This window comes from Sprattus sprattus, assembly GCF_963457725.1.
Source record: "Sprattus sprattus genome assembly, chromosome: 1".
Lineage (NCBI taxonomy): Eukaryota > Metazoa > Chordata > Actinopteri > Clupeiformes > Clupeidae > Sprattus > Sprattus sprattus.
Window position 1 is genome coordinate 58651817 of NC_137920.1, and position 12500 is coordinate 58664316.

A 12500-nucleotide genomic window follows, 5' to 3' on the forward strand; every position below is an offset into this window, starting at 1 on the left:
TCAAGTCTTCTCCTGTCATGTCATATCTGTCCATTTTTTATTACTCTCTCAAATGTGCAGGGTGAAAAAAGCACTCTTAACTGTAGCTTCAGGTGAATTGTAGCTGGAGACTTGGATCAATACCTGGATCTACACTAAAGCTATGTTTTAGCTTTTCACCCAGTGTAACTCAGCAGTTGTTAGAGTTAAAATGACAGAACTTTGGCAAAACATTGGCTATTCTGTTTTTCTATTTTTTTATTTTCTCAAGTATATACTGTCTTCCCAAAGGTCCATTATACATTCAAAAAACTAATCGTTGCATATTTCACACCATGCCTTAAGAAACCTTCATGGAAACCAGGGCAACCTCTCAAATAATCCCCCACAATCTAAGTTAGCAAAACACAATGTTTAATTAGTGTGTGTTTAATCAGTGCCTAACTTCATTCTGAGATGTTCCTGAGATTAAGGATGACACTGCAACCTAGCTTTAAGGTCAAAATTACATATAGTGAACTATGTCTGCAGTATAGCACGTGTGGTCAGAGTTCAGAGAGAGAGAGAGAGGGAAAGCGAAAGAGAGTGCTATGTTATGAACATCCATAAGGTAACCTAATGTGTAGCCAAGTATTTTCTGGAGAGATCTACAACTCAAAGTAGAACTACATATTAGATCACATAGGTGCCTCTGATACCGCATCTGATGAACAAAAATCACACTTCTACTCTGCCTTAGACTTTGGGCTTATTCAGTGTTCTTCTTGGCTGTAGCACAGGATAAATATAGTAAAGCAGAGCAACTTTTGCTACAAAGCAGGTTTTTACGAAGATAAAGTCACGTAAAGGTCTGGTCCAGAGCTTTGACCCCGATGATGGCAGAATCACCATAATTATTCCATTCAGACATAATTGTGTTTCCCGTTGCAGCAAATTAGCTAGTTAAATAAACTTTATTTTCCAGCATCTGGTTTGACAAACATGCCATGGATTTGCCAAAATCTCATCAAATAATCACTCTGAAAAACGTTGCATGACATCATGGACAGTTTGGTTTAATTTGCCTGCGGGTTTAAACTGTAACATTTAGCACAAAGAGCCAGCATAAACTAAACTCTGACTGACAGGCAGATGCTCTGGTGGTCACACACAATGTGTCTAGAATGTATTATGAGAAGAGAAATGTTAATATGTAAGATTCTGTTTCTAAGTCAAATCCATTGTTTCTTCTGTCAGAGTATCAGAACATTATTGAAGACAGCTGAGAACAGTAACATTTACATCTGGCCCCACATAATGGAGTGTGCATGGATTCAAGTGTGTTTATGGCACTGTAAAGATTTGTGTGTGTGTGTGTGTGTGTGTGTGTGTGTGTACACGCAAGTACACATTTTCATTGCTGTGTGTGTGTGTGAAGAGTTTGTGATTACGTTTGTGTACAAAATATCCCTGCTCATCCATACACAAGAGCCGACCCAGCAGGCTGAGTGCTGGTGAGCGCTGTGTGGCTCTCAGCCCCCCCTCGTGCTCATCCGTGGCGGAGCTGCGTGTGTTTGATTTCACGCTTGCCTCCCACCACACCCCCCACGCCATTTCCTTCATATCGCTCTCCTGCAACGCAGAGCAAAACAAAGGCAGGCGGTTTGGCGGCGGGCAGGCAGGCGACGTTTGATTGTAGTCATTACGATGCTGCAATGGTACCCCCCCCCCCCTCCTTCCACACACACACACACACACACTCACACACACACACACACACACACACACACATACACACACATACACACACTCACTCCCCGGGGATTCATCCAGCAAAGCAGCGCCGCCACTCTGTTTTTAATAACAATTATCTAAAATCACTGCAATTAGCCTGCAGCTACACAGAGATAGAGAGCAGAGGAGGGAGAGAGGGAGAGAGGGAGAGGGTGAATGAGACAGGAGGGAGCAGGGGGGGGAGAAGTACATAGAGAAAGAGAAGGAGAGAGGACTCAGTTTGGCATGAATATGTGGAATGTCAAATCCTTTTTTGAACACTGAATATTCAGTAGTCTCTTTGTGCGCATCGATTAGTGGTAATGAAACTTGAATAGGTCTTTTGTGCGGGTCTGCGTTTAATGGAACTACCTTCTTTCATTGGAAAGACCCACATTGTGCCCATTGAAGACCACCCTTCAACAGTGCCCTTTAGTAGCTGATACTGAAACTGAAGTACTGAAGTAAATCTGCTCAAGTAAGCTGTCTATATATACACTTTCAGCTAATACAGTAATGGTTGTAATGATACATAGGCATCTCTATGTTCTTTTCCAGCAATTAGTGATATGTTAATTTAATTGAACATAATAGGGTGTCTATTTTTCTTTAGATACTATTTCTTACGCCTTACTATTGACACAGTAGGGTTTGTGTGCTTGTGCTGCGAGGCAGTGTTTGATTCAAAGTGTGAATTGGTTTATGTTCAACCAACATTTAGGAGTCTCTGTTATATTGGTGTATTGGTTAATGGGCCTGCTTTAATACTGAGAGCTGAACAGTTTGAAGTTTTTTTCCTCCAATTAGAAATGGACAATAGAGTCCCTGTAGGGCTACAACTTAAAGTAGAACTGCATAAAAGATCACAGTGAGACTATTAACAGCAGAGTTAAAACTATATGTTCAAAAGAAACTTAAAAGTTTAGTTACAAATCCGGTGGTTTGTGGAAGGATCTTCCATTGGTAAATGGTCCTCAGGCTCTGCTAAATGTTTTTAGCTCTTTACGCTGTCTTTCTTAACTAACCCCATGACCTTTTTAATGAAGTCACTTTAGTACGCTTAAAAAATGGGTTAGAGTTTCTGTGTGGAAATATCTGATTGTCTTCCTTAATACAAATGGGTCTAATCAGATAACTGGTTAAAGTCTTGAGACATGCTTGCTCACCCATGGAAGTTCCTCTAAAGTGTTTTTTTTAAAGAAGCATCTGACCTTTCCTAGCAGCTAGCTCACAAATGTACAGTATGTCTGGTACAGTATGTGTACATTATTCAATATAGCCATGATTCTGAGAGCTAAAAGGCACTCATATAAACACACACACACACACACACACACACACACACACACACAAACGCAAACACACACACAAGGGTCTTCATTATTTTACTGTTAGTGTAGGAGCACTCTGTGTTGGTGGCCCTCTTCAATTTGTCATATTTTTCTTGAGATACAGTGGAGGAGCACCACCTGCAGGTCATAGTGAGCATAACATGTATCACAGTGAGATACAGAGGGGGAAAACCAAAAAAACGTGATCAGATCTGTATCTGCGTGGGTCTGCATGTGTTTATAATTTAGAGACACTGCACATTTCACTAATCTAATCACTGATTCTTTTTTGGAAAATCTCTATGTGTGTTTTGGTGTCTGCATCTGCATTGTGTTTGCCCGTTGGACTTCAGCCTGGAAAATGAATTTGTGTGTTTCTGAGTGTGAGAGAGAGAGAGAGTGTTTGTGTGTTTATGTGTGTTTGTAAGAGAGGGGGGAGAGGGAGAGAGAGTTAGAGACTAAGAGAAAAGTTCAGGCTCTTGTTTCAGCGCTTGTTGTAGTTAGCCACGCAGGATTAAATGTTTACAGGGAGAGGACGCGAGAGAAGCAGGAGAGGCATCAGCGCCGGCTCCCTCGGAGGCGACCACACTCCTCTCTCCCCACTTTACTCCACTTCTGAAAAAGTGCTTATCCAGACGCCGCCGCCGCTCGCTCCAGCCTTGTACTCTCCCACACGCTCTCTCCAGGGCTGAGTGTGCTAGACTTGTGGAGAAGAAAAAGAGGAAGAAGAGATAAAGAACAGAAAACACCACTGTTACATCTCCCCTCTCTCCCCAAGCCCCCACAACACACACTCACACACACACACACACACACACACACAGCGTGGCACTTTTAAGTTTGCCTTGCTCGTTTCCTCTGATGCTTTTTTGTGTTTCCTCCTCAGCAGCTTTTGGCTTTAAAATAAACCTTGAGTTTGTCTCATTTGCATCCCGTTCGCTTCTCCATAATTCATAAGAACAATTGCTGTTCATATTCCCCCCAGTGAAAGGCCTTACTTTGGAATTGATTTGGAGTGTGTGTGTGTGTGTGTGTGTGTGTGTGTGTGTGTGTGTGTGTGTGTGAGTGTGTGTGTGTGTGTGTGTGTGTGTGTGTGTGTGTGTGTGTGTGTGTGTGTGTGTGTGTGTGTGTGTGTGTGTGTGTGTGTGTGTGTGTGTGTGCGCCCGCATGTGCGTGTGTGTGTTACTTCATTCCGTGAAGTATGTGGCAGATTTGGGTTTGAAAGTGTAGCGTTATCACTTTGGGAGTGGATGCTTTTGTTTGGTTGGCATATTTTTTTCTCTCTCTGTATAGATATATATATATATATATGTTTCTCTCTCACTTCTACCTAGTTTTAGTGCGAATGGAATTTTTTTATTAGATCTGTATTGTCACTTTACAGACAACAATCTGCTTAGCAGCTCTAGCAGCAGCAAGTCGCACACACAGAACAGCGCGACACAGATTAATAATATCAAGTGCATACAGAGATCAACAATAAAAACAACACAAGTGACCTAAACCCTTACAGTAGTGGGCGGAGGTAGCAGTAGGTAGCACAGTAATAGGTAGCAGCATATGGGCTATTGTGTGCAATACTGCAGTATGTGCATCATGAGTAAGTAGGTCCATAAATTGCTTAGTGAATGTATGTGTAAGAGAGGTTATGGCCTGTAAAGAGAAGCTGTTTTTTGTATCTCTTATATTTCCGGCTTCTTAACACTGACAGGTTCTCTGTGAGACCAAGAAAAACTGCAGCGTTTTTGTTGTTGTGCGCTAGGTCATTTAGATTAGCCCAGCAGCCGCGGACACAATCACTGCTTACACGCAGGCTAGTAAATCACCCACCTTATCTTCTGGTTATCTCTGAGTGAGGATTTTACGTTGGTAGGAGTCTGGGACACACTCACACTCACACTCACACTCACGCACACACACACACACACACACACACACACACACACACACACACACACTCTGAGAAGTGTGTATGCAGGGCTCATATCCAAACAGCTTGTCATTTCCCCTTCTCGTGATAACAGCCACTTGTCTCACAACCAGAGGCTATCTTATCAGTGGTGAATGGGACCAGCTGGTATGGGTTATCTATGAAACACACATCATCAGCAAAACATGACCAAATTAAATAGTTCCCCTCGAAGCAGCTCCCCCTCTCATACACACTCATGCAACAGTGTGTGTGTGTGTGTGTGTGAGAGAGAAAGAGAGAGAGAGAGAGAGAGAGAGAGAGAGAGAGAGAGAGAGAGAGAGTGAGAGGGATAGTGACAGGTAGTTTGTGTTGACCAGCACAATTCACACATAGTTTTTGTTGTGGTTCATTTTGTGTGGGGGTTTTTAAGGGGAAAGGAAGGGTCTGCGACTGAAGCCCATTCTCCAGACTAAATAGAAAAGCCACAGGCAGACCCCTGTCAGACTCTCACGGCAAATTGTTGCACAGAGGCTAACAGAAGTCATTTTGTTGTATTTGCTGGGGGGAGAAATTTCTCTTTCTCTCTCTCTCTCTCTCTCTCTCTCTCTCTCTCGTTCTCTCTCTGTGTCTCTCTCAGTCTCCCATGCGTCTCTGTCCGTTGTGTTGTGGCGAACTCAGGGTTTGGGGGGGGGGGGTTATGGTCTGGTGCATAGCGGAGACAAATGATTGGCCATCAGCTGTGATTTCCCCCCAATAGCCCAGTGGGGAGCAGGAAGTGTGGCAGTGGGAGGGGAAGTTGTGCCGGCGCTGGGAGCGGACGCCTTGCTGGGAAGGAGATGGCTTTCTCCGATACAGTCTGCTAGGAAACCGGAGGGCCTTCAAATAAGGAGGAACAAATAGCAAGAAAAAGAGAAAAAAATCAGGGGGGGGGATTACAGGGTGAAATGTGGTCTTGTACCCACTCTGCCCCTCCCTCTGATTCTCCTCCCTTTGTGAGTTACCTGTAGCCTATTCACTTGGGTAGCAAGGGGAGAATGAGGACTGTGGAAATACAAAGAGCAATTTTTGGAAGTTGTGTTGTGGAAAAACAACAGGAAAACATTTGTGTGTGTGTGTGTGTGTGTGTGCGTGTGTGTGTGTGTGTGTGTGTGTGTGTGCATGTGTTTGTGTGAGAGGTTGTTTCTGAGCTTGTGAAATAACACTCTTCACTTTAACCAGGATTGAAAAGATACATTTACGCCAAGACCCACATTTATGGAGTGTTACATCTACTAATCCAATGAAAACATTAGATGTCATGAACCTGCAAATCTGTCATTCATTAGCTAATCTGTCAGTGCCAGACACAGCCTCCTGGGGGCTCAGTATGCGCTGTTTGGTGGAGACACAGCCTCCTGGGGGCTCAGTATGCGCTGTATGGTGGAGACACAGCCTCCTGGGGGCTCAGTATGCGCTGTATGGTGGAGACACAGCCTCCTGGGGGCTCAGCATCCAGACATGCGGTGCGTGCAGAGGGAGGGAGGCACTTGCAGTAGGTGGAGCTCTTGTGTCGGAGTTTGGTGAAAGGATGTGATCCACCTGCTGGTTGAGAGCAGGACAGCTGTGTGTGTGTGTGTGTGTGTGTCTGGCTGTGCATGTGTGTGAGTGTGTGTGTGTGTCTGGTTGTGCGTGCATGTGTGTGTGTTTGTGTGTTTGTGGCTGATGTTTCGGTTGGTGCTTTGTAGTCTGCGTATTTCTGTCCTTCTTGGTGTTTGTCAGTGTGTTCTTTGTGTGTCTTTGCATCTCTGTTTGTGTGTGGGTCTGTGTATCTCTAAATGCATGAGGTGTGTGGGTCAGTGTGTGGATTTTCTGCATTGTGGGTCTGTTTTGTGTCCCTATTTATATGCTTGTGTCTGTCTGTGTGTGCATGTGAGAGATGAACTAGCACATGCATGTGTGTGTGTGTTTGTGTGTGTGTTTGTGTGTGTGTTAGTTCCAGGGAAGCAAGTATACTTGTGTTATTTACTGTCTGTGACCGCGTGCCACATTTCTCTCCGCACCTTGACACCTCCGCGCGCGAGAACAAACATAAATTTCTCCCCGCCCTCTCCACAGCTCGCCCTCCCTCCCTCCCTCCCACTCTCGTCTCCTTCCCTCCCTCCTCTCCTCTCCTCTCTTCTCCTCTCCCTCTCTCCCTCCATGCAATCCACCGCAGGCCCTCCATCTCTGTGGCCTGTCAGCGTGCTTTTTCATTTGGCTTGTTGCTACAGGGGGCTCAACACTGGCAGATTACAACTCGGCAGCCAGTCATTTTCCATTTATCTGAGCTCCATTTCCACTGCCCCCACCCATCCCCATCTACGCCACCGCCACCCCCAGCTCCAGCCTCTCCTCTCTCAAGCTCCTACCCCCACGACACACGCACACCCTCCTGCATCAATCCAGACACACAGCAATTCCTCAGATCTGTACCTGCCGCCCACCTCTCCAACCCCCCCTCCCCTATTCCTTTCCCTCCTCCCCCTTCTCCCCTTCTCCCCTTACACCACCTCTCCCTCCCCATCTTTCCTCCCGTTTTTCGATCGGCAACAAAATTTAGCACACAGGCCCCGAGACAACAAAAAAAAAGAGAAAGAAAAAAAAATAAAGAAATATTGTGGCGGGGGTAAGCATTTAAGTCAGAGCCGGCAGGCCGGGCTGTATTATTACTTAGGCCCCTGTCACCGCCGATGACCCGGGAGAGAGGGGAGTATCGATCGCGTGTCACTCAAGGCATTCAGCAGATTGCATTGACAAAGCTTGTCGGGCCCTTTAATAGCAAGGTTAGCAGGCTTGGCCGGGGCCCAGGAGAAAACTCTAACCGTGGCCCATTACATGGTGGCTTTTAACCGTTCCCCTGGCCCACAGAGTGGATTGATAACAGCGAGGAAGTAATTTTACTCTCATAATTGCCTTCCTGTGGTTGACATTTGTGGCCCTAAGAGCCTGTAAAGAAGAGAGAGAAAGAGAGAGAGATAGAGAGAGAGAGAGAGAGAGGGAAAGGAAAAACAGGCGCTGAAATGCTGTGAGAGGCTAAGCGGGAAAAAGGGCCAGTATTGTCTGGATGTATTTAGCAGACAAAAACACACTCTCTCACACACACACACACACACACACACACACACACACACACACACACATACACGTACACACACATTCTTGCATGCTCACATAGAACGTTTTAAAAAACATTAAAGATGCGGGGTGCAGAACAACACAAGGCAGATGAAGAGGAAAGGGAAACAGCCAGTTCCAAAAAACAACAACAACCTAAAAAGATTAAACGAGAGAGGGTGCAGCTGATTTATGGGTTGAAGGGAAGTCTATTAGCTGCGAGAGGGAGCCCAGACCATAACGCAAACACACTGTAGGTGAAGAGAGAGAGCGCCCCTAGCACATGGGCTGCCAGGACAGCCACAAGTCCCCACGAGTGAGAGCAGCAGAGAGCCCTCGATGTGTTACCATTCTCCACATCACTGCCTTCACAAATAGCCATGAAGTACGCCCTCTGATACTGTGGGGTCCGTAGGATTGTGTGTGGGGCGGGGGGGGGGAGGGTTGACGCAAGGTTGAAATGTTGTGGCATATATCCCAGGAAGTCTTGTAGAGCAGTGACATCAAACCGCTGCCATGTTGCTAGCCTCCCCTCCTCAGCCTGTGCGTAAATAGCTATGAGCTATGCTCTTAAACACGGTGGGCTGCTGGCGGGGGGGCTGGTGGCAGGTGTAGTGGGGGCTGAAATGTAACGGCTCCCCTGTGGGCTGTAATTTGCGGCGGTCGCAGGTGGGGAAGTTGTTCCCTGCAGGCAGCCGCAGGTAGCCGCTGACAGCCGTCCAGTGACAGGTAGCTATTTTTAGTGCCGTACAAATCATCATAACTCACAGGTGCTCGGGTGGCTCTTCCACTCTCTCTTTCTCTATCTCTTCTTCCCTATCTCTATATCTCTCCCTCTCTATCTCTCTCTCACTCAACCTGCCTGTAGCTCTCTTGTACTTGCTCTCTTATTTCATCAGTGCAAAAATTAGGCCAGATTTCCAATGTCATAAAGGACCACGGTTGGAAGAAATTGTTTTCTTGACAATGAACCATCCATCACTGTTTTCAGCACCAGGACTTTTAACTATTTGTGCAGCAGCATCTAACTTCATATAACATTCTGTTGAGGCCCTCTTACTCTAACAGGTGTTTCCTTACTTTGAGCCAAAAGCCAGTAGTTAGAGTAGTTGACCTTTCACCTGGGGTCAAATATACCACTCACACCAGTCACAGAGGTGTTTGAAAGGTGCTGTCTGTTACTATCACTCCTCACAACTGATCACAAGACAGAGTAATATGTTTTAACTGAATACTTCCTGACAAAGGTCATTATAGCACAGTACAGCAAGTATCACAGTAGTGATAGACTTAGCTTCTGTCTCTTCTCATGGCCGCCTAATTGGATCGGTAGTTTTTCGAAAGGCAGTTACTGCAAACAAGGGACTTTTATGAACATGATCAGTGGCGGCGGAACCGGACAGGGCTGTCGTTTAGGGGTGAAAGATGATGACAATTATAGGGGCCCACAGCCCAGGGGGGCCCCACAAAAACCCCAGTAGCCTATTATGTAGGCTTCCCTTTCTATGACTAAAGTATTATGCATAGGCCTATCTGCTAGTCATACTAATGCATCAGAGTTGCATCAAACCAAGCAAAATTGAAAAAAAAGTTTCTATTTTCCAAGCAATATCCCCCTTCTTTAAACAATGGTTTGGTCCAAGGTTCGCTCCTGTTTTCAGAATTTGCGCGTAATGTTAATTCTCTTAAACTGCAGCAGCAGCCAGCTGCATAGGCCTATCTAATAGTCATACTAATGCATCAGAGTTGCATCAAACCAAGCAAAATTGAAAAAAAAAGTTTCTATTTTCCGAGCAATATCCCCCTTCTTTAAACAATGGTTTGGTCCAAGGTTCGCGCCTGTTTTGAGAATTTGCGCGTAACGGCAATTATCTTAAACTGCAGCAGCAGCCAGCAGGTTATTAATACGGAAACAATGCCAAAAACAGAAATATAAATCGGAACGCCCAAAAAGAGAGGAGAGGAAAGAAAGAGAGGACAGGAGCACAAGCCCAGAATATCACCGATTTTTTCCCCCAAAGATAGTGAGAGTGTTAACACTAGAGTGCTAGCTCCACAGGCGCCCTGTGGTTCACGAGAAATAGCACAGCTCGCCTCGTCCAACGCCATGAAGTTGGAGTGACTAATGTTAGCGATTTAGCCAGCTACTTACATTACTGCGTTAACCGAATGACATTAACGTTTAACGTTACGTGTGGCAGTGTAAAATAATCGCCTGACAAGGCTGACATTTCAAAATGAAACCACTTATTATCATCCACAGAAAAGATCAGTAAGGTTATAATCTGCCAAACGTTATAATACGCTGTCAATAAAATCCCAGTAGCAGTAGGACACAGTTTTCCATTCTAACATGATTGTTTACTAAAATTAAACTGCTATGGTAGCCTATTGCAGGGGCTAATCTTACAGCCTCTTGTCCTCATACAATAATAAAGTGAAGCTGTTTGAGCTATGGCATTGATAAGCCAATTTAGATTGATTTTTTATGTTAATGCCAAGGTTAGTTCTTCATCAGTTGTTCCATAAAACATAACCATAAATGTGTACAAAAGCAGTATGTAATTAAATAATTAAACCTTTATATGCTGCTACTCCAGAATCAGCTGTAGCGTCATCTGACCCCCACCCCCAGCACTACAAAGATGCTGATGTGGGTGAGTGAGGTAGACACTTGTTGGCTATTTTAACTTATTTGTGAACTACTGTTCCATTGGCATTTACTTACACATTAGTCTCAGCTCTTTTGTTTCTGTAATGAATGGCAAAATGTAGATTTATTAATACGTCTACTTAAGTCACTGTCCTTGCGATCTACAGAGCCAGGCCACTCTATCCAACAAATATCAGAAACCAAAGTTACTACAGGCAGTAAGGGGATAGTGAATAATAATAACATGACATAATAATACCCAGTGGTATACCCAGTGGCGGGGGCCCACCCCAATATTCTTTCAGGGGGCCCAGAACCCTGGAACCGGGCTCCAGACACGCAAGTGGCCAGCCAGCCAAAAGGCAACCGTAGCCCTCGACTGACCGCGTCCTCCAGCTGTCCTAATCCTGCATGCCTGCCCGCCCCGGGAAGGTGAGATGTGCTCTCAGCCGACAGCAACCCTGGCCAGCCTAAACAAGCCTCGCTAGAGCTAACCTGCACGTATCCTGTTCCTATGGGTCTCAGACATACGCTAGAGCTAACCTGCACATATCCTGTTCCTATGGGTCTCAGACATACGGACACAGACACACACACACATCGTAAAAGCCTTTAGACTTAAGATAGTGATGTAGTTCTAAAGGTATGATAACATAAGGAGAAAGGTGTTCCCTAGTATTCCTCTACATTTTATGAATCTTATGTCAGTTTCAGGTGTTTTGATGGATTTGATTACATTTCTATTTCAGGACCAGGTTAATACACAAATAAAAAAAATAAGAATTAAGAATAAAAAAATTAAGACTCAGTGCATACACAAGGATATTGGGAAACATTGCCCTTCCCTTACCTCAAAACTGTTATCATTAGTGCAGAAGTAGGGGCAGATTTATTTTGTTAACAACACATGCAAAATATATCGGCAATGCTAAAGATATATGATGAATTTTATTGACATTGGCAAACAGTAGAGCCCATTTGGATGCGTTTTTTTTGTCTTTGGTCCTTTGGAAAATAATAATGGTATTTGCCTGATAAGAGCAGATGGATATGAGAGAAGCCCCATTAAATGAAGAGCGACACGATACTCATCCCTGATCCTGGAACAGCCGCCATCATGTGTCAGTTATGCCCGCCAGTCACGGAGGTCCAGCAAACAAAACATGACCATGTGCAAATGGAGCATCCTTCAACGCAGTATTAACATCAAGGCTCCTGTATGAGCTGTCACTTAAGCAAACAAACAAGAAAGGGCACAAACCTGATCTGCCCACTGAGGTTGTGGAATTCTCTGTGTTATAATAATTACATTACGATTTGTGATTCTCAATTTAATAATCCATGCACTGTACATCTTATGCAGACCATTGGATTATTTGCAGGCAGCTACCTCTGTTTAGCATTATATCCGTAAAAGCAGCACGTTTCTGATTCAGTCAGTTTAAAGCTATTTCCCATCATATGAACAAGTGTTTTTATATCTTGCGTACCCATCCCTCAGCAATGTCTGACTGACATTGAAATGAATGCCGTCTGTCTTTTTCTCCAACTAGTTTACCATACAATGCTAAATCCTGACATGCCATTAAAGGCTTTTACTGTAACTGATTATTATCTGATTATTATCCTCATTATCTGTCTTTTTCTCAATCTTATTTAACAGACAATGCTGGGGCTAAGCTGTCTATATGCTTCTGAGCTCTGACCTATATAAATCCTGTTTAAAGTGCCATTAAAGCTT